This window comes from Coregonus clupeaformis, chromosome 34, assembly GCF_020615455.1.
Source record: "Coregonus clupeaformis isolate EN_2021a chromosome 34, ASM2061545v1, whole genome shotgun sequence".
Lineage (NCBI taxonomy): Eukaryota > Metazoa > Chordata > Actinopteri > Salmoniformes > Salmonidae > Coregonus > Coregonus clupeaformis.
The window spans coordinates 3,846,899-3,873,791 of NC_059225.1; the positions used below are offsets into that span (position 1 = coordinate 3,846,899).

Here is a 26,893-nt window from a genome sequence, read left to right on the forward strand (position 1 = left end):
AATTTTCATCATAGGTACACGTCAACTATGACAGACAAATTGAGATATTTTTTTCAAGAAAATCACATTGTAGGATTTTTTATGAATTTATTTGCAAATTATGGTGGAAAATAAGTATTTGGTCACCTACAAACAAGCAAGATTTCTGGCTCTCACAGACCTGTAACTTCTTCTTTAAGAGGCTCCTCTGTCCTCCACTCGTTACCTGTATTAATGGCACCTGTTTGAACTTGTTATCAGTATAAAAAGACACCTGTCCACAACCTCAAACAGTCACACTCCAAACTCCAGTATGGCCAAGACCAAAGAGCTGTCAAAGGACACCAGAAACAAAATTGTAGACCTGCACCAGGCTGGGAAGACTGAATCTGCAATAGGTAAGCAGCTTGGTTTGAAGAAATCAACTGTGGGAGCAATTATTAGGAAATGGAAGACATACAAGACCAGTGATAATCTCCCTCGATCTGGGGCTCCACGCAAGATCTCACCCCGTGGTGTCAAAATGATCACAAGAACGGTGAGCAAAATCCCAGAACCACACGGGGGGACCTAGTGAATGACCTGCAGAGAGCTGGGACCAAAGTAACAAAGCCTACCATCAGTAACACACTACGCCGCCAGGGACTAAAATCCTGCAGTGCCAGACATGTCCCCCTGCTTAAGCCAGTACATGTCCAGGCCCGTCTGAAGTTTGCTAGAGTGCATTTGGATGATCCAGAAGAGGATTGGAAGAATGTCATATGGTCAGATGAGACCAAAATAGAACTTTTTGGTAAAAACTCAACTCGTCGTGTTTGGAGGACAAAGAATGCTGAGTTGCATCCAAAGAACACCATACCTACTGTGAAGCATGGGGGTGGAAACATCATGCTTTGGGGCTGTTTTTCTGCAAAGGGACCAGGACGACTGATCCGTGTAAAGGAAAGAATGAATGGGGCCATGTATCGTGAGATTTTGAGTGAAAACCTCCTTCCATCAGCAAGGGCATTGAAAATGAAACGTGGCTGGGTCTCTCAGCATGACAATGATCCCAAACACACCGCCCGGGCAACGAAGGAGTGGCTTCGTAAGAAGCATTTCAAGGTCCTGGAGTGGCCTAGCCAGTCTCCAGATCTCAACCCCATAGAAAATCTTTGGAGGGAGTTGAAAGTCTGTGTTGCCCAGCGACAGCCCCAAAAACATCACTGCTCTAGAGGAGATCTGCATGGAGGAATGGGCCAAAATACCAGCAACAGTGTGTGAAAACCTTGTGAAGACTTACAGAAAACGTTTGACCTGTGTCATTGCCAACAAAGGGTATATAACAAAGTATTGAGAAACTTTTGTTATTGACCAAATACTTATTTTCCACCATAATTTGCAAATAAATTCATAAAAAATCCTACAATGTGATTTTCTTGAAAAAAATATCTCATTTTGTCTGTCATAGTTGACGTGTACCTATGATGAAAATTACAGGCCTCTCTCATCTTTTTAAGTGGGAGAACTTGCACAATTGGTGGCTGACTAAATACTTTTTTCCCCCACTGTATCACATATTGAGCAGCAACCGTCCCGGTATAGGGACACCAATCCTGTAGAGGATAAGATATTTCTGTTTGTTATTTTTATACATTTGCAAACATTTCTAAAAACCTGTTTTCGCTTTGTCATTATGGGGTATTGTGTGTAGATTGATGAGGAAAACAATTAATTCAATCCATTTTAGAATAAGGTTGTAATGTAACAAAATGTGTGTAGTATCGAGTCAATGCTGGCAATTATTGCTGATAAACAAAGGAGTCCGCTCATACTGAACCTTTGATCATAAGTTTTATTCATATCACAAGATTCCAGCATGAGTTTACAGGTGTCAAGATCACCCGGAGAACGGCGTCCCAGATTGCAATGGCCGCTCTAACCTCTTCTTCCTTTTTACCCAGTATATATAATCTTCCCAAGATATGGGTGGCTCCCTCTACTGTCCAATCCCCTGTCTACAACACACACTTCCTGTATTTTGTATGTGGCGTCACACTAAAACCGGCTCTCTTTCTGCCAAATAAACCTCCTCTCAGATTCCACTTAAAAACATTAACAAAGTCATAATTTTCCACATATACGACATGTGGAAAAGGGGAAGGGGTCTGAATACTTTCCAAATGCGCTGTAGGCTTCTGATGTATTCTTCTGTGGTTTCTGCTGGCTTTTGGGTGCACTGATGAGAGTGGGGTGTTTCATAAATAGTGTTCACTTTGGGCACAAAATAATTGTCCAGTTTACCCATAACAATCTCATAATCATTGTGATCCTCCTCCACAGAAAACATGAATGTATTGAAAACTTGTTCAGCTTCTTTCCCCAGCGAATAAAGCAGAGTACAAACCTGTACCACTCCATCTTCTTTGTTTAGCTTAGTTGCTATACTGCAACGATGAAATCGTTGGTGCCATTCTGGCAAGTTCTAGCATGTTCTGGGCGACCAAAGTCGACGTTTTCTGGAGGTGGAAACTTAGCCATCGTTGCTGATCTTCTGACAACATGGTGTTATGCTTTATATGAAGAATCCGGATGCAAATATCACTTTGGTTGACTTTAATGAAACAATAAGTAACAACAAAGGAGACTGAGCGGCAGAGCTGCAGATGGTGAAACACTATGTGACAGTATGCAGCCAAAGGGCCAGACAAGGTAAAAGTCTACTAGACATCCCGACAGAACCTCCCAACCTCACAAGGACTAGTGTTGTATGGTAATAGAATAGCAGTGCCTCAAGACATGAGAACAGAGATGTTAAAGACACGACGGCCATCAGGGTGTTGTGAAATGCCGGGAGCGAGCTAGAGGTTGTGTGTGGTGGATTGGAATAAGTGAAAACATCCAGGAAATAGTCAGTACATGCAAAGAATGCCAGGAGTCCAAACCTACTCAGAGGGGGGAACCTCTGTTCACCACTCCACTCCCCAGTCGCCCATGGGAAAGAGTAGCAGCTGACATACACTACCAGTCAAAAGTTTGGATGTACCTACTCATTCAAGAGTTTTTCTTTATGTTTACTATTTTTTAAATTGTAGAATAATAGTGAAGACATCAAGTAGTAACCAAAAAAGTGTTAAACAAATGAAAATATATTTTATATTTGAGATTCTTCAAATAGCCACCCTTTACCTTGATGATAGCTTTGCACACTCTTGGCATTTTCTCAACCAGCTTCACCTGGAATGCTTTTCCAACAGTCTTGAAGGAGTTCCCACATATGTTCAGCACTTGTTGGCTGCTTTTCCTTCACTCTGCCGTCCGACTCAGCCCAAACCATCTCAGTTGGGTTGAGGTCGGGGGATTGTGGAGGCCATCACTCTCCTTCTTGGTCAAATAGCCCTTACACAGCCTGGAGGTGTGTTGAGTCATTGTCCTGTTGAAAAACAAATAATAGTCCCACTAAGCCCAAACCAGATGGGATGGCGTATCGCTGCAGAATACCGTGGTAGCCATGCTGGTTAAGTGTGCCTTGAATTCTAAATAAATCCCAGACAGTGTCACCAGCAAAGGACCCCCACACCATAGCACCTCCTCCTCCATGCTTTACGGTGGGAACTACACATGCGGAGACCATCCGTTCACCCACAGCGCGTCTCACAAAGACACAGCGGTTGGAACCAAAAATCTCCAATTTGGACTCCAGACCAAAGGACACATTTCCACCGGTCTAATGTCCTTTGCTCGTGTTTCTTGGCCCAAGCAGGTCTCTTATTATTATTGGTGTCCTTTAGTAGTGGTTTCTTTGCAGCAATTCGACCATGAAGGCCTGATTCACACAGTCCCCTCTGAACAGTTGATGTTGAGATGTGTCTGTTACTTGAACTCTGTGAAGCATTTATTTGGGCTGCAATTTCTGAGTCTGGAGTGGTTGAAAAACGAGTTTTAATGACTCCAACCTAAGTGTATGTAAACTTCCGACTTCAACTGTATATTACTAATTCCAATTTGTTGTGGCTAACGTTGGCTAGGTGGCTAACGCTAATGTTAGTTGAGTGCCGAATGTTAGCGAGGCAAGGGGTTATGGTTAAGGTTAGGATTAGGGTTAAGGTTAAGGTTAGGGTTATGAGTTAGATTAAAGAGTTAAGGTTAGGGTTAGGGGAAGGGTTAGCTAACATGCTAAGTAGCTACAAAGTAGCTAAAAAGTTGTAAGAAGGCTAGTTACAAAGTTGCTAATTAGCTAAAATGCTAAAGTTGTCCGTAATGGAATTCGAACATGAAACCTTTGGGTTGCTAGACATTCACGTTATACGTCCACCCATCCAAAGTAACCTTCTGTCTTATGAAACCATACCAAACGTAACATATCATACTAAATTGAGTGTCCCAGATTTACTATTACTATGTTATGTCTAGTGTATGAGACCATGCTGCAAGTACTTGTTATATTTGGAATGCTTAGCAGGACAGGAAAATGGTCCAATTCACACACTTATCAAGAGAACACATGATCATCCCTGCTGCCTCTGAAGTAGTGGACTCACTAAACACTAATGCTTGTTTATAAATTGGGTACTTTTCCCACCACTGGCTGTGACAAACGATGGCTGAGAATTGGGATGCCTGTGTAAACGCAGCCAATGACTATTTATCAAGTTGATTAATTATGACATCTATGTGATATAGGCTAAGTATCTCCATTTTGCATGTGACTCGCCAGCCTCTTAGGACCAGGGTGGCAGTGACGCAGACTCAGGAGGGTAGGCCTACAACATGTAGAACTTTGCATATAGTAATAATGAGCAATTCCTTCTTCTGCATGCCAGAGAATAAAGTATAGCTGTTCTACACAACATAGGCTATTACTTCAATTACAGTATTTATCCGATATTAATCCAACAAGTAGGCCTAGTAGAAGGCCTACTGTAATGTATGCTGGTCAGTGCAATTTACAACAGGCTGTTCTTACTCTTTACCAGCAGAGGGGGTAATGAACCCAAGTTTGGAAAACATTTCAGTGGAGTTGAGACACTATGGCTGCGTTTATACAGTCAGCCCAATTCTGATATTTTTTTCCTTCACTAAATTGGCCTTTTAATCAATCACTTTAGATCTTTTCATATAATATATTTTTCAGAGCTGATCTGATTGGTTAAAATACCAATTAGTGAAGCAAAAGATCAGAATTGGGCTTCCTGTCTAAACGCAGCCCACAAGGCATCGACACACATTATAGCAGGGCTCTCCAACCCGGTTCCTGGGGAGCTACCCTCCCTAGGTTTTAGCTCCAACCCCAGTTGTAACTAACCTGATTAATCTTATCGACCAGCTAATTACTAGAATCAGGTGCGCTAGATTAAGGTTGGAGTGAAAACCTATAGGACGGTAGCTCTCCAGGAACAGGGTTGGAGAGCCCTGCATTACAGGCTACCAGATGGGTGGTGGAACTTTATAGAACATTGTATTATTGACTCATATTGTCCTAACCATTAAGGGTAAGCTATAGTGCTACGTTAAATCAACCCAGGAGTAAAACAAACGTTTTGTTGCCATGACAACATAATAATCTTGATTGGCCTCATAATCCTCCTGAGTCTAGTTTTTCAAAACAACATTGGTCCTGATGTTAACTTTCGGAAGAAAAGTTAAGCGGTTAGCTAATTATATCGGGGAAATGGATTCCACAAGTCACTATATAGTCTCCATCAGGAGGAGGCATACACTCACTAATAGTTTAGTTAAATAATAATATTCAAGATCAATCAAATGGCCTAACCCTTTAATCCTAACGTGCTAGGCCTATATTTCAACTGTCGGCTATTTAAAAGCGCAATGTGCTGCTATGACACGTCTAAAGCCAGCAGGATTACAGACTCATCATAAGGAGTTTTTAATAATACTGTTTCATTATCTAGACTTCTTTGCTCATCGTCATTCCGTCTCTACATTATTTAAACTTAGTAGCCTATTATTGCATGCTAGACTATAACTTTATTAGCCTGTGCCCTCCTGAAGAGCACAGCCGGTGATGTGATGTACTGTCCGAACATCACAGACAAATGGGAGTAGGCGTTACCTCGGTACGTCTGACTTCCTCACTTCGCAGCTCAAGGGCAATCAAATGGTCCAGACGCGTTTTCCGAGAGAGGTTACAGAATCTCTCTTGCGGTAAACCGTCGCGCGTAAAGTTGTTATAGCCTACTTGGACTAAATCAACAGCTGTGTGGACAACGACTGTTTCTGCACGGAGCATATGACATAATTTATTTGGAGTCTAATTATTGGAAAGTGCAATAAAAGATAAATCGGTCAATTCAGAACCGTAAGAAATATGCCTAATAATAAGGAGTTGGGTTAACATCTGGTAGGATAGGCGCGTTTTTTTCTGATAATTGGGTGCACCTTGCATTAACAAAAACATTTCTCTCTCGAATTAATTATAACACTTTTCAAATAAGGTATTTCAGATGGTCTGGAATTGTGTAAAGAGTGTTCGACATGGCCTTATTTTGGGTATCTCTACCAGTGGATGGAAATGCCAAATTTAATTGAAATAGACTGGGGGACGCAATGCTGTAAAGAAAGGAGTTTCACATGTAAGTAGCCTATTTTCATCTACCTTTGCTGTCCAGTGCCGGTTCATAACCTCAACAAAATATGTCAATAGATTCCAACTGGCCCTATGCTTTTTCTTTAAATAAAGAATTTAGCTAAAGTGTAGGATATGGTTAACAAAATATGCGTCTATTGATTTACGTTGACTGTTAGCCTAATTTTAACCTTTTGGAGGGGCCAATAGGCTATTTCATATTTTCAAACAGGCTAATGAATATCATATATGGGATATCATTCATGGAAATTATACTTAGGCTACGATATTTTAGCTTTTTCATTACAGCCTAAGATGTTGGGTTGTTTTCTTATTACTTTATACACAGTTGACTTGGCATATGAAGTGGTGAAACAAAACTTGTGCTTTCATTTACAGTTAGAAGATTATAGGCTTAGCCACTAGTTGTTTAAGTTGAAATAATGTTAATTTGGTAAAGGGTTTTCGAAAATGCGCAACCTTTAATGCTTTGAATATGTTGTTTGGAAATCACGGTGGCGCGAGCACGGGGGATTAGTCCCCCCACTTGGTAATCATGTTTAGAACCACTCTTTGGTTGATTACATGGGTTGAAATGATTAGGGAGCGGGAGTAGAACAAAAGGTTCAAGTCTTCAAAGCGGTGACGGTGTCGTGGTTTTTCTATTCACATTTGGCACAACAACCAAGAAAGGTTAGGATTTGTGTTGGTTAGGTTTGTGTTACACTTTGCCCCGTCAGCATTTATTTTATTTGTGGCCAGCTCTAAACACTTGTCCTTTGTCTTTATGTGATCCAAAGTGTGATTCCAATTTATATATAGGCTACAGTATTAAAATACGTTTTTACATCAGCAAACATAAAATAAGAGCAGCATTGGACACACCGCCAATACAACTTTAATAAAGGACAACAGGTGTCTGCAGGCTATGCCTCCATGCAATAGCCAGGGTAGCCTACATCTGAGAGTACCATCGCAGTTCAAAAGCCGTGACACTGAGATGTTTGTTCAGTGTACCAGCAAGCTGTTCTCCTGAATAACTGACCTTTCGAAGTGTATGTAGTTGGCTAAGTAGACGCGGAAGCTGTCAGGGCTTGGAGCGCGCCGTGGTTTTACAGGCGACGCGTACCGCTGTGCTCTTGTCCAAGGTCCTGAAAGTCAAGACAGTAAACGGGTGATTCTGTTAAAGTCGAATTTCGTACTAGGTTAAAACCCTTTAAAGTTTATAATATATAACAGAACTGGGACGAATGTTGTTTTATCTACTGCACTTGCCGAAAGCATTTGCTTCAACAGCAGCAAAATAATAGAGTTTAATGAGGATAAAAAGAAAGGAAAAACAAGAACTGATTCATGTTAAAAACATAATTATATATAGATATTAATATATATTTAAAAACATGAATAAGATATAGGCTAATATATATATAAATATACAGTACCAGTCAAAAGTTTGGACACACCTACTCATTCAAGGGTTTGTCTTTATTTTTACTATTTTCTACATTGTATAATAATAGTGAAGACATCAAAACTATGAAATAACACATATGGAATCATGTAGTAACCAAAAAAGTGTGAAACCAATCAAAATATATTTTATATTTGAGATTCTTCAAATAGCCACCCTTTGCCTTGCACACTCTTGGCATTCTCTCAACCAGCTTCACGAGGTAGTCAACTTGAATGCATTTAAATTAACAGGTGTGCCTTCTTAAAAGTTACTTTGTGGAATTTATTTCCTTCTTAATGCATTTGAGCCAATCAGTTGTGTTGTGACAAGGTAGGGGGATATACAGAAGATAGCCCTATTTGGTAAAAGACCAAGTCCATATTATGGCAAGAACAGCTCAAATAAGCAAAGAGAAACGACAGTCCATCATTACTTTAAGACATGAAAGTCAGTCAATACGGAAAATGTCAAGAACTTTGAAGTTTCTTCAAGTGCAGTCGCAAAAACCATCAAGCACTATGATGAAACTGGCTCTCATGAGGACAACCACAGGAATGTAAGACCCAAAGTTACCTCTGCTGCAGAAGATAAGTTAATTAGAGTTACCAGCCTCAGAAAATGCAGCCCAAATGAATGCTTCACAGAGTTCAAATAGCCAATCCTTGCCTTGATGACAGGTTTGCACACTTTTGGCATTCTCTATACCAGCTTCACCTGGAATGCTTTTCCAACAGTCTTGAAGGAGTTCCCACATATGCTGAGCACTTGTTGGCTGCTTTTCCTTCACTCTGCCGTCCGACTCATCCCAAACCATCTCAATTGGATTGAGGTCAGGAGATTGTGGAGGGCAGGTCATCTGATGCAGCACTCCATCACTCTCCATCTTGGTAAAATAGCCCTTACACAGCCTGGAGGTGTGTTGGGTCATTGTCCTGTTGAAAAACAAATGATAGTCCCACTACGCCCAAACCAGATAGGATGGCGTATCGCTGCAGAATGCTGTGGTAGCCATGCTGGTTAAGTGTGCCTTGAATTCTAAATAAATCCCAGACAGTGTCACCAGCAAAGCACCCCCACACCATAACACCTCCTCCTCCATGCTTTACGGTGGGAACTACACATGTGGAGATCATCCGTTCACCCACACCGCGTCTCACAAAGACACAGCGGTTGGAACCAAAAATCTCATATTTGGACTCCAGGCCAAAGGAAACATTTCCACCAGTCTAATGTCCATTGCTCGTGTTTCTTGGCCCAAGCAGGTCTCTTATTATTATTGGTGTCCTTTAGTAGTAGTTTCTTTGCAGCAAATCGACCATGAAGGCCTGATTCACACAGTCCCCTCTGAACAGTTGATGTTGAGATGTGTCTGTTACTTGAACTCTGTGAAGCATTTATTTGGGCTGCATTTTCTGAGGCTGGTAACTCTAATTAACTTATCCTCTGCAGCAGAGGTACATCTGGGTCTTCCATTCTTGTGGTTGTCCTCATGAGAGCCAGTTTTATCATAGCGCTTGATGGTTTTTGCGACTGCACTTGAAGAAACTTTCAAAGTTCTTGAAATGTTCCGTATTGACTGACTTTCATGTCTTAAAGTAATGATGGACTGTCGTTTCTCTTTGCTTATTTGAGCTGTTCTTGCCATTATATGGACTTGGTCTTTTACCAAATAGGGCTATCTTCTGTATACTCCCCCTACCTTGTCACAACACAACTGATTGGCTCAAACACATTAAGAAGGAAATAAATTCCACAAATTAACTTTTAAGAAGGCACACCTGTTAATTGAAATGCGTTCAAGTTGACTACCTCATGAAGCTGGTTGACAGAATGCCAAGACTGTGCAAAGCTGTCATCAAGGCAAAGGGTGGCTATTTGAAGAATATCAAATATCAAATATATTTTGATTTGTTTAACACTTTGGTTACTACATGATTCCATATGTGTTTTGATGTCTTCACTATTATTCTACCATGTAAAAAATAGTAAAAAGAAAGAAAAACTCTTTAATATATATGTATATATATATATATACACTACCAGTCAAAGGTTTGGACACACCTACTCATAAAATCGTGTGTCCTCGGTTGCAACATTCACTGCCGAGTTCCAAACTGCCTCTTGAAGCAACATTAGCACAATAACTGTTCTTCGGGAGCTTCATGAATTGGGTTTCCATGGCCGAGCAGCCGAGCACAAGCCTAAGATCACCATGCGCAATGCCAAGCGTCGGCTGGAGTGGTGAAAAGCTCCCCGCCATTGGACTCTGGAGCAGTGGAAACGCATTCACTGGAGTGATGAGTCACGCTTCACCATCTGGCAGTCCTACGGACAAATCTGGGTTTGGCGGATGCCAGGAGAACGCTACCTGCCCCAATGCATAGTGCCAACTGTAAAGTTTGGTGGAGGAGGAATAATGGTCTGGGGCTGTTTTTCATGGTTCAGGCTAGGCCCCTTGGTTCCATTGAAGGGAAATCTTAATGCTAAAGCATACAATTATATTCTAGACGATTCTGTGCTTCCACCTTTGTGGCAACAATTGGGGAAGGTCCTTTCCTGTTTCAGCATGACAATGCCCCCGTGTACAAAGCAAGGTCCATACAGAAATGGTTTGTCGAGATCGGTGTGGAAGAACTTGTCTGGCTTGCATAGAGCCCTGATCGCAACCCCATTGAACACCTTTGGGATGAATTATAACGCAGACTGCGAGCCAGGCCTTATCGCCCAACATCAGTGCCCAACCTCACTAATGCTATTGTGGCTGAATGGAAGCAAGTCCCCAAAGCAATGTTCCAACATCTAGTGGGAAGCCTTCCCAGAAGAGTGGAGGCTGTTATAGCAGCAAAGGGGGGGACCAACTTCATATTAATGCCCATGATTCATATTTATGTGGTGATAATAGTGCATAATGACACAGCACTTATGTAAGACATAAAAAAATGTAAACAGAAAAGTGCAACATGTTTGGATGTGCTATGTCTAGAGCGTTCTCCACTAATGTGACATCATACTACACATCAGATCGATGTTATGGCTGAAGCTTTTGTTTTCCATTCTATTTCTCCCATAGGGCAGCGCACAATTGGCCCAGCATCGTCCGTGTTTGGCTGGGGTAGGCCGTCATTGTAAATAAGAATTTGTTCTTAGCTGACTTGCCTAGTTAAATAAAGGTTAAATAAAAAAATATATAAAAACACCACACCATGTTGCCCTAAGTCAGGTATCTAGAAGTGGAGCCTCTGACTGTGCTATGAGGGGGTTTGTTGGTTATATAAAATACCAGGCTCATGCATGCTTGTTATGTGGTTGCACATGATTAACAGCCTTTGTATTTGCATAAAACTGTCAAAACATCATCAACGCCTTTGGCAAGACATCCACAACTCACGCTGCCTTGCTTGACTGTGTGTGTGTATATATAGAGAGATAGTTATGAATTCATGATTATGAGTCTAAGCAAAAGGTTTAATTTGTTGAAGTCTTGTTATTATCAGCAATAGGCACATCTGGAATGTTCTCTCAAAACTTGTCTTATCGACCCCCAGCAGCGTTAGGGAAAGAAATGAGGGCAAATGCATTCACATGCTCTCATTTCATTGTTATTGAACACTACAAATGGATAGCACTTATCATTTTATCCCATGGTTTGTCTAAATCTTACGCCAGGGCTATAGCCTATGGGGAGGATCCATCCGAGTGTAGAGGTTTCATCAGGGTCCCTATTGTTGTTTTTCCAAACGCTTCAGTGTGCTATGATATAAATGATATGCTAATGTTTTATGACTCTGGTGGTGAAGCAAAGGAGTCCAGTCAATCACAGAATGGGCATGCCCGCATTACATCTCTGAAAATGTATTGGCAGCAGACCAGGTTGTTGTGAAACATTGTATCCCACATGTATTTGTTTGTTGTGGTTTTCAATGGTAGAAACATAATCCTCATCATTTTGACATGACCAGCATCTGTTTCACTAAAGCAAAGCAAGCCATGACTCTCTAATAGCAGATACCACCGATGACCATGGGTTCATTATTTGTTTTGCAGCTCATGGTATTCTCTGTGTGAATACAGACATTATTTCTGTGATTTATTGGATATTGCTTGGTGTCACAAGTGTAGAGAGTCGCAGGTTTAGAACTATTGAATTTATTAAAGCACCATAGCTTAAAGTGGGACGAAACCCACAGTGCAAAATATAAAGTACTCAGGAATTAGTAGGAGATACCTCTCAGCAAAACAAGCAACATATACAATGACTGACAAAGACAAATGACAGAGGTAGTATATATACAGTGATAGAGTGGGGATTGAAACCAGGTGTGTGTAATGATGACAAGACAAGTCCGGGGTTGATGAGTGAAGGGCATTTGCCAGCAGCAGGTTCGGCAGCAGCTAGAAGGCCTACGACGCTGAACGCCTGTGCTGGACAGGAGGGGGAGCCAAAGCGAAGGCTGGTGTGACAGTACCCCCCGAGGCACTGCTCCAGCAGCGGGGCGCCGCCGACCTTGAGGACGACCCCGGAGACGCGATGCGGGTCGGTCGGGACGTCGCCTGTGGAAATCCCGAATGAGAGAACGGTTCAGGATGTCCCGTGCCGGAACCCAGCACCGCTCTTCGGAACCGTACCCCTCCCAGTCGACCAGGTACTGGAGAGACCCCCCACGACGCCTTGAGTCCAACAGGCTGCGGACGGAGTACGCCGGGGCTTCCTCAATGTCCAAGGGAGGGGGAGGTGCGTCGTGGGGTCCAGCACTAGCCAAGGGACCAGCTGCCACCGGCCTGAGGAGAGATACATGAAATGAGGGTGAGACACGGTAATTGACGGGGAGCTGTAATCTGTACGTCACATCATTGATTCTCCTCAGGACTTTGAACTGCCCCACAAACTGCGGGCTCAGCTTCCGGCAGAACAGGCGGAGGGGCAGGTCCTTCATAGAAAGCCAGACCCTGTCACCGGGTTGAAAGACCGGGGCCACACTGCGGTAACGATCGGCCTGCACCTTCTGCTGGAGGACGACGCGTTGGAAATGGGTGTGAGCTGTGTTCCATACCTCCTCGGCGCACCGGGACCAGTCGTCCACCGCAGGAGCCTCGATCAGACTCCGGTGCCAGGGTCGGCTGATAGCCTAGAACACACTGAAAGGGTGTGAGGTTAGTGGTGGAGTGACGGAGGGAGTTTTGTGCGTATTTTGCACAAGGCAGAAACGCAGCCCACTCCCCCGGCCGGTTCTGACAGTAACTACGAAGGTACCTACCCAGTTCCTGATTTACCCTTTCCATCTGCCCATTTGATTGGGGACGGTATCCGGAGGTGAGGCTGACCGTGACCCCCAGTCCTTCCATGAAGGCCTTCCCGGTATTCCTCCGGGATAGTGACGTGGGTGGCCTGGTCCGGACTTTCCACAGAGGTGGCACAGACACCTCCCCTGACACTCCTGCGACCAACCCAACAACCTCCTTTCTGTCCACGATATACTGGGCTTATGCAACTGTAGCCAGGGGAAACCTACAACTACGGGGTGTGCAGGAGAGTCTAAGATGAGGAAAGTGATGCGTTCATGGTGGTTGTGATTAATTGTGAGGGAAATGGGAATCGTGGTCTGGTGCACCAGTCCTGTTCCTAGAGGATGGTTGTCTAGGGCATGGACTGGGATGGGGGGTTGTAAAGGGTCTAGAGGAATGCGTAATGATAAGGCCACTGACCGGTCTAGGAAATTGCCTGCAGCATCTGAGTCCACTAGGGCAGGACTCAGTGGGGGACCAGGATAGTCAGGGAAGGTGACAGGGAGGAGGACGGGCTGGGTGGACAGAGAGGAGCAAGGCATGTCCACGCCTACCTGGGAAGGTGCAGGAGTGCTCCTCGGCCTGTCGCTTCCTCGCCTGGCAGTAGGAGCAGAGACCCTGTTGACGGCGGCGTTGACGTTCCGCAGGGGGAAGGTGCGTCATGCACACCTCCATGGGCTCAGTCTCGCTGGAGGTTCCTGGGAGAGACCTGAACCCCCGGGATGGGCAACGACGGGCACGCAGGAGATTATCCAGGCGGATGGCCATGGCGATGAGCTGGTCCAGCGTGAGGTCCTCATCGCGACAGGCCAGCTCGGTCTGGACATCCACCTGTAGCCCGCTGCAGAAAACCGTCAACAGGGCCTGGTCGTTCCAGCCAGTGGACTCAGCCACCGTCCGGAAATCCAGAGCGTACGCAGACGCTGTCCTGGACCCCTGGTGTAGACGGAGGAGATGCTCACCTCCCTCTCTGCCCTCTGTTGGGTGGTTGAAGACGGCACGGAATAATTGGGTGAAGCGCTCATAGGACTGCACTTCTGGACCGTCCCTCTCCCAGACGGCATGCGCCCACTCCAGAGTGGAAATTACAAACTTTAGAGAAGCCTTTTCAAACCTCAAATACACTACGACTTTCATTTACTGCATTGCTGGAAACTTATCCTGCAACAGGGTGATCAAATTAAGATCCTACATCTGAATGATGTACTGACTTCAGCTGCTCTGAGTCATGTAGGTTACACAAGCTGTCAGCAGATCTTTCTTCACAACTCTCATTGCTAGAATTAGCAGTGTGCCATACTTAGAACTCCATTTGCATTTATAGATTTTCATTTATTTGAAATGGATTTGAGCATTTTCCCCTCTCAACTTTGCCTTCATGCTACACAATCGCATGTATATTTTTTACTGGGTTGGGGTGTGGTGTAACTCACACCAATCATGGTGGTGCCGTTGCACTATTGACCTGTCACTAATCACCAGGGAAACGATTGTAAACAACTTTGTCTTATCTTTCAACCACCTCTGTCTTTGTTGCTCTACTGTAATAACCCTTTTGGGTGGCCAATAAACAATCTCTTAAAGAGACCAATTTAAAGGCCAAATGGTTTGTCAGTGTTTTGACATGTGCCTTCTGGAGGATCCTGAGGGGGTTGATATGAGGAATGGTTTAAAGGATGACCTTGATTACCATCTTGTTTGCCTGAGATGACCCCTATGTCAAGGGATTTGTCTGCGGCCTAAGTTTAGTTACGGGTCCCATTTGATCTAAGCTATCTCAGTGGCTAAGAACACAGATTAGTCAATGGCCACGCAGTAATCTCTACTTTTAATGGTTCCCCCTGGGAACATGACAGACTGCTCTATTTGATTGTATATGTAACGATGACGCTGGGAGTAAGGAAGCAGGTGCAGGTGGAGAGTAAAAAATTAATAAATAATAATAATAATAATAATAACATAGAGTGATACAAAACAAGAGAAGCATCTGGACATGAACTCAGAACCAATACTGCCGCAGGACAACCCAGAGGGCGAGGAGCGGGCCGGTCCGGACGGCAAAGGTGGAAATCTCTGATAATGTTGGGATCTAGGACATCGTCCACCTGAACCCAACACCGCTCCTCTGGACCGTATCCCTCCCAGTCCACCGGCCTGAGGAGGGAAACATGAAAAGAGGGTGAGATCCAGTAATTAGTGGGGAGCTGTAATATATATGTTACCTCGTTGACCCTCCGGAGGACCTTGAATGGCCCCACAAACCGGGGTCTCAGCTTTTTACAGGACAGGCGGAGTGGGAGGTTCCTGGTGGAGAGCCAGACACGATCATCAGGATGGAACATGGGAGCCTCTTTCTGGTGGCGGAGCCTCACGTGGGTGTTGTTCCAAACCTCTTCTGCGTGCCTGAACCACTCGTCCACCGCAGAGGCTTCGTTCTGGCTCTGGGGTTGGCTGATAACCCAGAACACACTGGAAGGGAGTCAGCCCAGTGGAGGAGTGACACAATGAATTCTGAGCGTACTCCGCCCAGGGAAGGAATCGGAACCACTCCCCCTGCCGGTCCTTGCAGTGACTCCTCAGGAACCTCCCCAGCTCCTGGTTCATCCTCTCCACATGCCCGTTAGACTGAGGCCAGTACCCGGAAGTGAGGCTGACCATGACCCCCAGCTTCATGAAGGCTTTCCATACCCTTGACGTGAATTGGGGGCCATGGTCGGAGATGATGTCCTCCGGAAGGCCATAGTGCCGGAAGACCTGCTGGAACAGTGCCTCAGTGAACTGGAGAGTGGTAGGGAGACCAGAAAGAGGGATAAAATGGCAAGATGTTGAGAATCTGTCCGCAACCACCAGAATGGTGGTGAAACCATCAGATGAGACCAGGGACGCTGAGGCACGGGAAGGGGAACAGAGTTTCCCTGTGAGATTTAGTTTGGGGACATACGGAATAGGAGTTGATGTAGCGAGTGACGTCCTGCACCAAGGTGGGCCGGAGATAGATTGAATAGTGCGATGTCCACAGGACTCTCAACCGACGTGGAACCACAGGGGAAGGGAAAGCAGGTCCTCCCTCATTCGGGTGCCCAGTCTGTGATTGTTATCCTCGACCATGAGATGGTGGGGTTATGGCGTTGGAGCCATGGAGAGCCGAGGATGATCTTGTGTACGGGTGCACTGATAATAATATGCCATTTAGCAGACGCTTTTATCCAAAGCGACTTACAGTCATGTGCGCATACATTTTTACGTATGGGTGGTCCCGGGGATCGAACCCACTACCCTGGCGTTACAAGCGCCATGCTCTACCAGCTGAGCTACAGAGGACCACACTGATGATGAAGAAGGGAATGCTTTCTTGATTTATGGACTCCACGGTGATGGTGTGTGGTGTGATAGTCCCAGAGGTCGATTATCTAGCGCTTGAACCGGAAATAGAGAGGAGAGCAGGTATGAGGTGATGTTCAGAGAGGAGGCAAGGGCCTGGCCCATAGAATTCCCTGCAGCACCGGAATCCACTAGAGCTGTAGAAACAGTAGATGAGGGACAGCCAGTTAGTGAAATCGATACTAAAAAGTGATTTAAATAAATTCATTTGGCCCTAATCTTTAGATTTCACATGACTTGGAATACACATATGCATCTGTTGGTCACAGATACCTTTAAAAAAAGGTAGGGGCGTGGATCAGAAAACCAGTCAGTACCTGGTGTGACTACCATTTGCCTCATGCAGCGCATCATCTCCTTCGCATAGAGTTGATCAGGCTGTTGATTGTGGCCTGTGGAATGTTGTCCCACTCCTCTTCAATGGCTGTGCAAAGTTGCTGGATATTGGCGGGAATTGGAACGCTGTCGTACACGTTGATCCAGACCATCCCAAACATGCTCAATTGGTGACATGTCTGGGGAGTATGCAGGCCATGGAAGAACTGGGACATTTACTGCTTCCAGGAATTGTGTACAGATCCTTGCGACATGGGGCCGTGCATTACAATGCTGAAACATGAGGTGATGGTGGCGGATGAATGGCACGACAATGGGCCTCAAGATCTCGTCACGGTATCTCTGTGCATTCATATTGCCATCGATAAAATGCAATTGTGTTTGTTGTCCGTAGCTTATGCCTGCCTGCCCATACCATAACCCCACCGCCACCATGGGGCACTCTGTTCACAACGCTGATATCAAGCAAACTGCTCGCCCACACGACGCCACACACATGGTCTGCGGTTGTGAGACAGGTTGGACGTACTGCCAAATTCTCTAAAACGACATTATGGTAGAGAAATTAACATAAAATTATCTGGCAACAGCTCTGGTGGACATTGCACGCTCCCTCAAAACTTGAAACATCTGTGGCATTGGGTTGTGTGACAAAACTGCACATTTTAGAGTGGCCTTTCATTGTCCCTGGCACAAGGTGCACCTGTGTAATGATCACGCTGTTTAATCAGCTTCTTGATATGTGTGATGAGGTGTGAATGACAGAGTCAGGTGCAGGAGGTAAAACACAGAAATCCAGAGGTTATTCAGTGTACATGAATAAAGCGCAGCAAGCGTCAAAACGAAACTAGCACAAGGGAAAAATCCACCTTGGCTACATACAAGGAAAGAGTAGCTCAACCGAGCTACTCACTCTCACAATGAACAATCAATCACAAAGGACAAGGGGGCAGAGGGAACACTTATACACAGACTAATGAGGGAATGAGTACCAGGTGTGTGTGATTGACAAGACAAGACAAGACAAATGGAGTGATGATAAATGGAGCGGTAGTGGCTAGTAAGCCGGTGACGACGAACGCCGAAACCTGCCCGAGCAAGGAGGAGGGGCAGCTTCGGCTGAATTCGTGACAATATGCCACACCTGTCAGGTGGATGGATTATCTTGGCAAAGGAGAAATCCTAACTAACAGGGATGTAAACAAATTTGTGCCTAACATTTGAGATAAAGACATTTTTTTATGCATATGGAGCATTTCTGAGATATTTTATTTCAGCTCATGAAACATGGGACCAACACTTTACATGTTGCGTTTATATTTATGTTCAGTGCATACTGATCACGCAGCTTCCCAAGTCTTTTTGAAGAGACAAGCCTTTGTCAATGGACAAAGAAAAGTGATTCATACCTTGTTATGGAATGGCCCCTTTTGACCAGATTTGCAGTGTTTAAATGCTGTATTCAGAGTAAGGTTAGTCATATAGCACAAGATAATAATAATAATAATATGCCATTTAGCAGACGCTTTTATCCAAAGCGACTTACAGTCATGCGTGCATACATTTTTGTGTATGGGTGGTCCCAGGGATCGAACCCACTACCTTGGCGTTACAAGCGCCGTGCTCTACCAGCTGAGCTACAGAGGACCACAATGATATCTCGCTTCGTCCCATGAGACAATATGAGTGTAATACGGTCTCATTAGATGGTATCAGTAGGCCTTCATGATTTTGTGTACAAGTGGAATTAGTATATGAGAGATGAGAGGAGTTTTGATGAACTCAGTCATGAAATAAGAGCCCAGGACTGAATAAACACGGGTGGTCAGACAGCAGGAATGTGCTACCACTGTTCTAACCGGTGTTGGGAATGTAAAGGCTTTGGGAGATGACCAAGTCTCACCAGCAGTAACAGCAGTCTAAGTCCCCTGCCTTTTCATTTGAGATTTGCAGGCCGACCGGCATTCAGTCAGAAGGGTTCAAGCGCGGTATGACCTTACAATAATGAGTTGGAGATTTGTGGCATTGATAACGCTCAAAGGCACTATAATTACGCAAAAAGGCCAGAAGGCGTGTGGTATATGGCCAATATACCACGGCTAAGGGCTGTTCTTAGGTACGACGTAACGCAGAGTATATTGGCCAAATACCACAAACCCCCGAGGTGCCTTATTGCTATTATAAACTGGTTACTAACGTAATTAGAGCAGTAAAAATAAATGTTTTGTCATACCCGTGGTAAATGGTCTGATATACCACGGCTGTCAGCCAATTAGCATTCAGGGCTCGAACCACCCAGTCTATAAAATAATGTTAATAACACATCAACATAAGACACAGCAATAAATGCAATTCCACAGAGGAAGTACATTGTCTGAATCCCTGTGTGGTTTAACTTACAGAATGCTAACAACATAAACAGAAGAAAGGGGATGTTTTTATTCGCCATTGACAAATATCTTGTTGGAGTGAATTAAAAAGCTGTCCTTGAGGTTTCAACGGTTCTTTCGTCAGTAAATCATTCCTTGGTACCCATTTTGATGTTTAAACCAAGTTAAAACACGGAGTAGAGGGGACACTTAGCTTTGAGGCTATACATCACTGGTTTACAGACAGGATGTCCTTGTGACTTTAGTGTTCTGCTTTCTGATATCGCCAGCTCCATTACTAGTTGTTGTTCAGTTGGGCTAGTTTTGCAGAGTTTCCCTTCAGATAGGTCCTTTTCAATAGGACATTTATTTTAGAATGGGAGTATTTAATTCATTGGACATTTCACTACATGTATCTCTTTTAGTTGATATTTTCAGAAATTAAAGGATATTTGAGGGTTAAGAAGAGCAAAGGAGGGATGTTTTGTCAGCGTCAATCATACATGTACATATTAGTCACTTTACCCCTACCTACATGTACATATTACCTCAATTACCTCGTCTAACCTGTACCCCTGCACATTGACTCGGTACCGGTACCCCCTGTATATAGCCTCGTTATTGTTATTTTATTATTACTTTTTAAAATTTTATTTAGTACATCTTGTCTTAACTCTTATTTTTCTTAAAACTGCATTGTTGGTTAAGGGCTTGTAAGTAAGCATTTCACGGTAAGGTCTACACCTGTTGTATTTGGCGCATGTGACAAATACAATTTGATTTGATCATTCAGTACATACTTTGAACAAAGTCGAATGTGGCAGACACGGAAGGGGGGAAACACTGTACATATCTCTCCATAGATTGTGACATCGCCTCCATCGTACAGGAGAGGAGGCACACAGCTATTATTGGAAGCCAGTTTGGATGCATTATGAATTACACACGCACTGATTCTGGCATCCACCCTAGTCTATGTCGGCAGTAGGCTCGGGGGAAATATGGCCATCACACTTGTAGTAGCTAGATGAGCTGCGCTGCCCTCCAACAGTGTTTCACATGTCTGACAAGCACAGACCGGGCTGAGATTGGCAGACTTAAATACTAGAAATGCCAGATCCTGTAGAAAAGTGCAACAACAATGTCCCGCTGGGCACAGATGTCAGTTCAACATCTAGTTTTGATTTACATTTGGTTGAGTTGTCAACTAACTTGAATTCAATGTGAAATCAACAAAACATTTCACCATGTCATTGGATTTAGGTTAAAAGTTGGGTGACTTTTTGCAAATCCAATCAGTTTCCCACATTGATTAAACGTCATTACATTGATTTGTTTTGGGTTGAAATGACGTGAGAAACCTGTTTTTGCCCAGTGGGGTATGAGATTTAGTTGGTATGTGTGTTTGTTTGTTCGTTTGTGTGTGTGTGTATGTGAGCACATGCGCGTGTGTGTGTGTATTAAGAAAGTGTATGTTTGACCATAAAGTATTTTTAACACATGGCTGATCCGTTACAAATGTATTGAAACTACAGATGAAAACGACAAGTCAAGACATACATAAGACCAGATTGGAGTAGATTGAACAACCCAAAAAGGAAAGTAGTGCGGAGAAAAACGGAAAAACAACATGAGACCGAGCCTCATGACAGTGCACAAAGCCCTGCATGAGCTTCATCAAGCCACTGAGTTCTACTAAAGAGGCGACGCTGATCTTTTAGCAGGAAACTAATGTGACAAGGTGGGGAGGAGAGGATTCAAACAAGATGAATCTAAGTGGGTCGCGAGAGCATGAGGCAATTCTGCATCCATAAAACAGACGGAAAGGGAGTGAATCAACGTAAAGGCTATTAGGATGATCAAGATCATGTCATTTTAGGACCAGAACGGGGCCAAAACAGAGTTTGTTGAATATATGCAAAGGCAAGGCTTTCTGCACCGTTGCTTTGTCTCAAATATGCACATATTAGGTCAAATGTAGGGTTGGGGTTTGAAATTCCTGTATTTCTCGGCTATTACCAACTCTAAATATGTCAGTGACAGTAGTTTTTGTATTTTATCTGTATGTAGTGGCTATGTGTTTGACTATGTGTAACGATGTTGTGCGAAGGAAATGAACAGAACTAACTAGCAGTGAGCTTTGTTTTGATTCAACATTGACTCAGTAGGCGTCATTCTAGCCTCGGGGGAATCCGGTAAAACATTATTACTAAGATGGACAATTTAATAATTTCTAATGAAGTGGATTGTGATTTGCCTCAAAAGTGGAAGTGGGTGGTTTGTTATGACGTACGCATTACATCAAGATAATGCCTTAAGGATATCAAAGGGGAAAAAATCAAAGGGGGGGAAATGCTGTGCCGCTTCACTTACAACACTGTCACGATCGTTGAGAGACGGGTCAGACCAAGGCGCAGCGTGGAATGCATACATGTTTATTAACGAATAAACACTCACGACAAAAAACAACGTAACGTAAAGCTCAACACAGGCTAAACACAAACAAGCCAAACTAAAGTCAAGATCCCACAACTAAGGTAGGCAACGATCGACAGCTGCCTCTGATTGGGAACCACACCCGGCCAACATAGACATACAATGATATAGAATGTCCACATCGACATACACACACATGATATTTACGCCCTGACCAAACTACCTCGAGAATAACAGTCTCTCCAGGTCAGGGCGTGACAGTACCCCCACCCAAAGGTGCGTACTCCGGCCGCACCAACCTGACTCATTAAGGTAGGGTCTGGGTGGGCATTCCGCCTCGGAGGCGGATTCGGCTCCGGGCGTGACGACCTCTCCCTCTCTGCCTCCCTGTTGCGCCCCTGGTCTGGTCTGGACCTCGGCACGATGCTTCCCCTCTCCTTCCTCCCACGATACACCAAGCCCTGTCTGGACCCTGGTGTGGGAGACCCCAAACCTGGAGAGGGGCTGACGTCTGGGCCTGGATCGGCAATCCTCCCGCGATGCACCAAGCCCTGTCTGGACCCTGGTGTGGGAGGCCCCGACCCTGGAGAGGGGCTGACTTCTGGGTCTGGAGTGGAGCCGCTGACCAGAGCTGAGCTGGACCCCGGTGGAGCGGACTGCTCTGGCTCCGGAGTGGAGCCGCTGACCGGAGCTGGACTGGGCACTGGTGGAGCGGACTGCTCTGGCTCCGGAGTGGAACCACTGACCTGAGCTGGACTGGGCACCGGTGGAGCGGACTGCTCTGGCTCCGGAATGGAACCGCTGACCGGAGCTGGACTGGGTACCGGTGGAGCGGACTGCTTTGGCTCCGGAGTGGAGCAGCTGACCGGTACTGGATCAGGCACCGGTGGAACGGGCACGGGCCGTGCTGGACTGGGAACACGCACCACTGGCTTGGTGCGAGGAGCAGGAACGGGCCGGACCGGACTGGGAACACGCACCACTGGTCTGGTGCGAGGAGCAGGGCCGGGCCGGGCCGGACTGGGGACACGCACCACTGGTCTGGTGCGAGGAGCAGGAACTGGCCGGGCCGGACTGGAGACACGCACCACAGGTCTGGTGCGAGGAGCAGGGACCGGCCGTACTGGACTGGGAATACGCACCACTGGCTTGGTGCGAGGAGCAGGTACGGGGCGTACCGGGCTGGCGACACGCACACTGGTTTGGTGCGAGGAGCAGGGACGGACCGTACTGGACTGGGAACACGCACCACTGTCTTGGTGCAGGGAGCAGGTACGGGGCATACCGGGCTGGCGACACGCACCACTGATTTGGTGCGAGGAGCAGGGACGGGCTGTATTGGACTGGGAACACGCACCACTGGCTTGGTGCGGGGAGCAGGTACGGGGCGTACCGGGCTGGCGACACGCAAAACTGGATTGGTGCGAGGAGCAGGGACGGGCCGTACTGAACTGGGAACACGCACCACTAGCTTGGTGCGAGACACAGGTACGGGCCGTACCGGACTGGACACACGCACCACTGGCTTGGTGTGAGGAGCAGGCACGGACCTTACCGCACTGGGAGCACGCACCACTGGCTTTGTGCGAGAAGCAGGCACGAGGCGTACCGGACTGGGAACCGGCGCTGGAGGTCTACGACTGTACCAGTCCTTTACTCTCCGCGCCCAATCCTCCTCCAGTGAGGACTCCTCCTTGAGCCCCCCACGAGTGCAGTGATCGGGGCTCTTCTCTATCGATCCCCGACCACCCTTTCAGCCCCCCCCAAAAAAAATTATTGGGGCTCTCTCGGGCTTCCTCCTCGGCCGGCGCCTTCTGTGTTGCCGTTGCTCCTCTCTAACCCGGGCTTCCTCTGTCTGTTCCCAAGGACGGCGATCCATCCCAGCCTGGATCTCCTCCCATGTCCAAGATCCCTTACCATCCAGGATCTCCTCCCATGTCCAGGATGTCTGCTCCTGGCCACACTGCTTGGTCCTCGTTTGGTGGGATCTTCTGTCACGATCGTTGAGAGACGGGTCAGACCAAGGCGCAGCGTGGAATGCATACATGTTTATTAACTAATAAACACTCACGACAAAACAACAAACAACGTAACATGAAGCTCAACACAGGCTAAACACAAACTAGAGTAGAGATTCCACAACTAAGGTAGGCAAAATGGCTACTTAAGTATGATCCCCAATCAGAGACAACGATCGACAGCTGCCTCTGATTGGGAACCACACCCGGCCAACATAGACATACAATGATATAGAATGTCCACATAGACATACACACACATGATATTCACACCCTGACCAAACTACCTCGAGAATAACAGTCTCTCCAGGTCACGGCGTGACAAACACATACTGCTCTGTCACATGGGAGGCAGCGAAAAGTATGCTTTCAAGTTAGCTATCGCCCATGTAAGCTTTTCCATGTAATCTCAGAATATGACTGAATGTGGTCTCTCCTGTCTCCTTCACCAAGGTAGACAGCAACAAAGATGGTAATAATAATAATAATAATAATAATAATAATAATAATAATAATAATAATAATAATAATAATAATAATAATAATAAAATGTAACTCTGACCTTGGCTATGCTAGCCTACATTAACAGTACCAACTTCCCCCTCACAACCCTACCTGTAGCACAGACCATATCGTCATCCCTTATAGAACACTGATGGGACCGACGCTGGCTTGAACCTGGGTCTCCTTCTGAGCTAAAGCCTAGGCATTATCTCAGTGAGTCAACATAAGGGGAAGGGGAAAGCGGGATTTCTAGTCAGTTGTACAACTGAATGCATTCAACTGAAATGTGTCTTCCTCATTTAACCCAACCCCTCTGAATCAGAGAGGTGCGGTATATCTGTCTCAGGCAAGGTCATCAGACGAGTGTGTTTCTGAATAACTTCTGTTACAGTAACCGGAGTCATGGCTGTGTAAACACCATGCTCATTTGCTTGTTTGGACTATGATACATATGTTATTACTGTTGACGCTTCTGTTTTTTCCCTCCCTATCAGTCTACTGAACTTTGCTCACGTTGACAGTGAATTTGATCTCGATGTTTCCCCGGTAGCTCAGTAAACACTGGGATGGCGATTGGAGACTCACCCTGAACTAGAGTAAAGGGGTGACAGGGTTTCTTCCCATTACACTATCACTCTGCTGCCTAGTTGACATTCAAGGCTGCACAAGTAATTGGCAAAGACAGGGAACCCTGAACAATGATTCATATACAGTGCCTTCGGAAAGTATTCATACCCCTTGACTTTTTCCACATTTTGTTAGGTTACGGCCTTATTCTAAAATTGATTAAATTGTTTTTCCCCCTCATCAATCTACACACACAATACCCCATAATTTCAAAGCAAAAACTGTTTTTTAGAAATATTTGATAATTCTTAAAAAATACAAAACTGAAATATCACATTTACATAAGTATTCAGACCCTTTACTCAGTACTTTGTTGAAGCGCCTTTGGCAGCGATTACAGCCTCGAATCTTCTTGGGTATGACGCTACAAGCTTGGCACACCTGTATTTGGGGAGTTTCTCCAATTCTTCTCTGCAGATCCTCTCAAGCTCGGTCAGGTTGGATGGGGAGCGTTGCTGCACAGCTATTTTCAGGTATCTCCAGAGATGTTAGATTGGGTTAAATGCCAGGCTCTGGCTGGGCCACTGAAGAACATTCAGAGGGCTCTGGAGCACGTTTTCATCAAGGATCTCTCTGTACTTTGCTCCATTCATCTTTGCCTCAATCCTGACTAGTCTCCGAAGTCCCTGCCACTGAAAAACATCCCCACAGCATGATGCTGCCACCACCATGCTTCACTGTAGGGATGGTGCCAGGTTTCCTCTAGACGTGACGCTTGGCATTCAGGCCAAAGATTTCAATATTGGTTTCATCAGACCAGAGAATCTTGTTTCTCATGGTCTGAGAGTCTTTAGGTGCCTTTTGGCAAACTCCAAGCAGGCTGTCATGTGCCTTTTACTGAGGAGTGGCTTCCGTCTGGCCACTCTACCATAAAGGCCTGATTGGTGGAGTGCTGCAGAGATGGTTGTCCTTCTGGAAAGTTATCTCATCTCCACAGAGGAACTCTAGAGCTCTGTCAGAGTGACCATCAGGTTCTTGGTCACCGTCCTGACCAAGGCCCTTCTCCCCCGATTGCTCAGTTTGGCCAGGCGGCTTGTTCTAGGAAGAAGTTCCAAACTTCTTCCATTTAAGAATGATGGAGGCCACTGTGTTCTTGGGGACTTTCAATGCTGCAGAAATGTTTTGGTACCCTTCGCCAGATCTGTGCCTCGACACAATCCTGTCTCTGAGCTCTACGGACAATTCCTTCGACCTCATGGCTTGGTCAACTGTGGGACCTTATATAGACAGGTGTGTGCCTTTCCAATTAATGTCCAATCAATTGAATTTACCACAGGTAGACTCCATTCAAGTTGTAGAAACATCTCAAGGATGATCAATGGAAACAGGATACACCTGAGCTCGATTTCGAGTCTCATAGCAAAAAATATCTGTGGAATTAGAACTGATTGACTGTGGAGTGTGGACGCCACACACTGACAATGAAGACAAAATAGCAAAAACGACCAATCCTTTCTGATCTCGTTTCAAGCTAAATTAAAATTAATCTGAACTTTCATGCCCACTGAAGAACACATACTGTGCAGTGAAGGCTTAAAGCGGAGCACTCTGCAAAATGACTGAGCTAAAGGTAGGCTATGTGTGGGAGTCTGAGAGCCATTTCTCCTCATTCATTGGTACAGTATTCTGCGATGCAGGGAAGGTGTCGTAAAAGTACTATATTTTATACTGGGGGGCCAGTATAAAAAAAATATGTATTCACTAACTGTAAGTCGCTCTGGATAAGAGCGTCTGCTAAATGACTAAAATGTAAAATGTAAATATGACCAATAGTCTTAAAAAGGGCTCAATATCTGATTTGTTGATTTTCTGTTGTTTTTTTGCAGTTCATTTAAGTACATTAAGAGCTTCAAAATGGTGTATCATACACTATATTGGCACAAACGCAAAGCTGTTTTTGGGATGTTTTAATCCAGGTGTTGCAAACTGCAACCTATGCCTA

At 45.1% G+C, this 26,893-nt stretch overlaps 1 protein-coding gene across 1 annotated transcript in view; it reads left to right on the plus strand.

The window, feature by feature from the left end:
- The first annotated feature begins 6,092 nt into the window (after window positions 1-6,092).
- The window catches only part of LOC121549653 (sodium channel protein type 4 subunit alpha-like), a 212,548-nt gene continuing 191,747 nt past the window's right edge, over window positions 6,093-26,893 (plus strand). Inside the window, exon 1 of the mRNA XM_041861442.2 lies at window positions 6,093-6,551. The gene's annotated coding sequence lies outside the window, so the exon portion shown is untranslated. The remainder of the gene's footprint in view (window positions 6,552-26,893) is intronic.